The sequence below is a fragment of the Schistocerca piceifrons genome, unplaced genomic scaffold (genome assembly GCF_021461385.2).
Source record: "Schistocerca piceifrons isolate TAMUIC-IGC-003096 unplaced genomic scaffold, iqSchPice1.1 HiC_scaffold_1001, whole genome shotgun sequence".
Taxonomy (NCBI): domain Eukaryota; kingdom Metazoa; phylum Arthropoda; class Insecta; order Orthoptera; family Acrididae; genus Schistocerca; species Schistocerca piceifrons.
Genome location: NW_025726799.1, coordinates 17,501 through 22,500, shown reverse-complemented (window position 1 = coordinate 22,500; position 5,000 = coordinate 17,501). Strand labels below are relative to the sequence as shown.

General features: G+C 54.5%; 1 non-coding gene across 1 annotated transcript in view; it reads right to left on the bottom strand.

Annotated features, from left to right (window-relative positions):
• The window catches only part of LOC124724759, a 1,909-nt gene extending 218 nt beyond the window's left edge, over positions 1-1,691 (bottom strand). Inside the window, exon 1 of the ribosomal RNA XR_007006607.1 lies at positions 1-1,691. This exon is cut by the window's left edge and continues 218 nt beyond it. This is a non-coding gene — a ribosomal RNA (small subunit ribosomal RNA).
• Between the last annotated feature and the right edge of the window lie 3,309 nt (positions 1,692-5,000).

Genomic DNA, 5,000 nt, shown 5'->3' with positions numbered 1-5,000 from the left:
ACTGGGAATTCCTCGTTCATGGGGAACAATTGCAAGCCCCAATCCCTAGCACGAAGGAGGTTCAGCGGGTTACCCCGACCTTTCGGCCTAGGAAGACACGCTGATTCCTTCAGTGTAGCGCGCGTGCGGCCCAGAACATCTAAGGGCATCACAGACCTGTTATTGCTCAATCTCGTGCGGCTAGAAGCCGCCTGTCCCTCTAAGAAGAAAAGTAATCGCTGACAGCACGAAGGATGTCACGCGACTAGTTAGCAGGCTAGAGTCTCGTTCGTTATCGGAATTAACCAGACAAATCGCTCCACCAACTAAGAACGGCCATGCACCACCACCCACCGAATCAAGAAAGAGCTATCAATCTGTCAATCCTTCCGGTGTCCGGGCCTGGTGAGGTTTCCCGTGTTGAGTCAAATTAAGCCGCAGGCTCCACTCCTGGTGGTGCCCTTCCGTCAATTCCTTTAAGTTTCAGCTTTGCAACCATACTTCCCCCGGAACCCAAAAGCTTTGGTTTCCCGGAGGCTGCCCGCCGAGTCATCGGAGGAACTGCGGCGGATCGCTGGCTGGCATCGTTTATGGTTAGAACTAGGGCGGTATCTGATCGCCTTCGAACCTCTAACTTTCGTTCTTGATTAATGAAAACATACTTGGCAAATGCTTTCGCTTCTGTTCGTCTTGCGACGATCCAAGAATTTCACCTCTAACGTCGCAATACGAATGCCCCCGCCTGTCCCTATTAATCATTACCTCGGGTTCCGAAAACCAACAAAATAGAACCGAGGTCCTATTCCATTATTCCATGCACACAGTATTCAGGCGGGCTTGCCTGCTTTAAGCACTCTAATTTGTTCAAAGTAAACGTGCCGGCCCACCGAGACACTCAATAAAGAGCACCCTGGTAGGATTTCAACGGGGTCCGCCTCGGGACGCACGAGCACGCACGGGGCGGTCGCACGCCTTCGGCTCGCCCCACCGGCAGGACGTCCCACGATACATGCCAGTTAAACACCGACGGGCGGTGAACCAACAGCGTGGGACACAAATCCAACTACGAGCTTTTTAACCGCAACAACTTTAATATACGCTATTGGAGCTGGAATTACCGCGGCTGCTGGCACCAGACTTGCCCTCCAATAGATACTCGTTAAAGGATTTAAAGTGTACTCATTCCGATTACGGGGCCTCGGATGAGTCCCGTATCGTTATTTTTCGTCACTACCTCCCCGTGCCGGGAGTGGGTAATTTGCGCGCCTGCTGCCTTCCTTGGATGTGGTAGCCGTTTCTCAGGCTCCCTCTCCGGAATCGAACCCTGATTCCCCGTTACCCGTTACAACCATGGTAGGCGCAGAACCTACCATCGACAGTTGATAAGGCAGACATTTGAAAGATGCGTCGCCGGTACGAGGACCGTGCGATCAGCCCAAAGTTATTCAGAGTCACCAAGGCAAACGGACCGGACGAGCCGACCGATTGGTTTTGATCTAATAAAAGCGTCCCTTCCATCTCTGGTCGGGACTCTGTTTGCATGTATTAGCTCTAGAATTACCACAGTTATCCAAGTAACGTGGGTACGATCTAAGGAACCATAACTGATTTAATGAGCCATTCGCGGTTTCACCTTAATGCGGCTTGTACTGAGACATGCATGGCTTAATCTTTGAGACAAGCATATGACTACTGGCAGGATCAACCAGGGAGCTGCGTCAACTAGAGCTGAGCAGCCGGCCGCCCGGGAGTGTGTCCCGGGGGCCCGCGCGAACACGCAAGCGTCCGCTCAATCATTCTGCAAACAGGAGGAGGCTGAGCTCCCCTGCACAATACACCTCGAAACCCTCTCAGGTCCCGGCGGCGCGCAGCGCCGTCCCAAGTACTTGGTCGGGTTCGAGAGAGGCGCAATCGCCCGGAGTTAGGCGAGTAGACGCTTTCGGTGCGACCACCCGTGCTCCCAACTGAGCTTGCCGCTGCCGACAGAGGCCCGGGAGCGTGCTGTCGTGGCATTGCCGGCGGGAGACAACACGCGCCACCTACGGTGACCGGCAGCTCCAACGCCAGCGCCACAGAAGGACAAAAGCCCCACTTGGGTGCCGAAGCGAACTCTCCCAGCACAGCGCACACGCCAACACATCCGCACAGCTGCGATACAAACCACCAGCGAGAACCGCTGGGGCGACCGAGCAGCAGACGGCGTCGCGGCGCCGAGCGCCGGGCGGCGGCGCATCCTCAACGCACACAGTCCTCAATCGGACCAGCACACTGCAGATGTCCACCGCGCTTCGCACCGGGCCCGCGAGGACCTACTTTGGCCGCACGGCGCCGCGCGCAGGGTGCGCCGGCGCGCAGCTGCGACGCCTGCCGCGTCCGTCGGCCGGCGCGCCTGCCACTGGCCGCCCCCACCAGCCGGCTGTAGCGCGTGCGCCCACGCACCGCGCGGCCAGCACGCCGGGAGGCGCCCCCTCACCGGCCGGGGACGGTCCCACCCAGCCACCGCCGCGTATCGCTTCACACCCAGATGCCGTTCAGTTTCGTCGGCATGGTGGGTATCGCTGGAACAACCGGTTAGTACCTCAACCTATCGTCGCCATCACCGATTCACCCCTAGCGAGAACAACCGCACCACAACGGGTTACCATTTCTTCATTTGCGTAACTTCACCAGAAAACGTAGGCGTCCATCGCCATTTGCAACTTCAACCATTATTGCATGCCTGTGTCAGGTGTCACGCCACACTACGTCTGCCCACATACACGCAACAAAATGTGCACGCCTAGACAATACGTGGAAGGTGGCCCCCGTACGTATGCGATGTCCATTGCTCGAACGACTGTCAACCGGCTTCTGTAGCATGTCGCAGATATGGAACGCGCTGCACCATGCCATCACGGTGTGTGAGGAGAGACGACTAGGTCCGAATACATCAACAGACAGCTCATGCTGATCGCCATCCACGGCGTCCGTTCCTCCCACACGTCTCTATGGCGTACCACACTGCAATCCAGCTCTCATAGGGAGACGACACGTAGCTGCGTGCACAATATTTGCACTGTATGGTCCGCCGTTTTTGGGCGCAGTCGTTGTACGGTCACACATGTGCCACGATGTATCATTCAGTACATAAGGACGAATGTGCAGTACAGATTGTGGTTCACGCGTACGACATCAGCGGACAGTTGACACAGGCCGCACCACAACGTAGCCTGCGTACGTCGCATGCGAAGGGCATTGAACATGCAAACTTGTCACCAACCACCTTGCGAAGGCAGGGGGCAAGGTGGGGACGTGGGGAGAGGTGGGGGGGGGGGGGGGGCGGCATGTACGCCCTGCTGCCATCCACATTACAGTGTACAGCAGGAGCATGTGGAAAGTCAGCAAGACTTGCAAGGTGTTTAACATGAAGCGATACACAGGGGAGCGGGCAGTGCGAGTAGCGAACTATATTGCGAGGGTTGCGGGTGGGCAACACTACACTAATTGAACGAGTCGTATAACAATTACAGAGCAGGTTTAGGCGACAACGTGGGTTACGATAGGCGACAACGTGGGTTACGTTAGGGGACAACGTGGGTTACGTTAGGGGACAACGTGGGTTACGTTAGGGGACAACGTGGGTTACGTTAGGGGACAACGTGGGTTACGTTAGGGGACAACGTGGGTTACGTTAGGGGACAACGTGGGTTACGTTAGGGGACAACGTGGGTTAGGTTAAGGCACAACATGGGTTAGGTTAAGGCACAACATGGGTTAGGTTAAGGCACAACATGGGTTAGGTTAAGGCACAACATGGGTTAGGTTAAGGCACAACATGGGTTAGGTTACGGCACAACATGGGTTAGGTTAAGGCACAACATGGGTTAGGTTAGGGGACAACATGGGTTAGGTTAGGGGACAACATGGGTTAGGTTAAGGCACAACATGGGTTAGGTTAAGGCACAACATGGGTTAGGTTAGGGGACAACATGGGTTAGGTTAGGGCACAACATGGGTTAGGTTAGGGGACAACATGGGTTAGGTTAGGGGACAACATGGGTTAGGTTAGGGGACAACATGGGTTAGGTTAGGGGACAACATGGGTTAGGTTAGGGGACAACATGGGTTAGGTTAGGGGACAACATGGGTTAGGTTAGGGGACAACATGGGTTAGGTTAGGGGACAACATGGGTTAGGTTAAGGCACAACATGGGTTAGGTTAGGGGACAACATGGGTTAGGTTAGGGGACAACATGGGTTAGGTTAGGGGACAACATGGGTTAGGTTAGGGGACAACATGGGTTAGGTTAGGGGACAACATGGGTTAGGTTAAGGCACAACATGGGTTAGGTTAGGGCACAACATGGGTTAGGTTAGGGCACAACATGGGTTAGGTTAGGGCACAACATGGGTTAGGTTAGGGGACAACATGGGTTAGGTTAGGGGACAACATGGGTTAGGTTAGGGGACAACATGGGTTAGGTTAGGGGACAACATGGGTTAGGTTAGGGGACAACATGGGTTAGGTTAGGGGACAACATGGGTTAGGTTAGGGGACAACATGGGTTAGGTTAGGGGACAACATGGGTTAGGTTAGGGGACAACATGGGTTAGGTTAGGGGACAACATGGGTTAGGTTAAGGCACAACATGGGTTAGGTTAAGGCTCAACATGGGTTAGGTTAGGGGACAACATGGGTTAGGTTAGGGGACAACATGGGTTAGGTTAGGGGACAACATGGGTTAGGTTAAGGCACAACATGGGTTAGGTTAGGGGACAACATGGGTTAGGTTAAGGCACAACATGGGTTAGGTTAGGGGACAACATGGGTTAGGTTAGGGGACAACATGGGTTAGGTTAAGGCACAACATGGGTTAGGTTAAGGCACAACATGGGTTAGGTTAAGGCACAACATGGGTTAGGTTAGGGGACAACATGGGTTAGGTTAGGGGACAACTTGGGTTAGGTTAGGGGACAACATGGGTTAGGTTAAGGCACAACATGGGTTAGGTTAAGGCACAACATGGGTTAGGTTAGGGGAC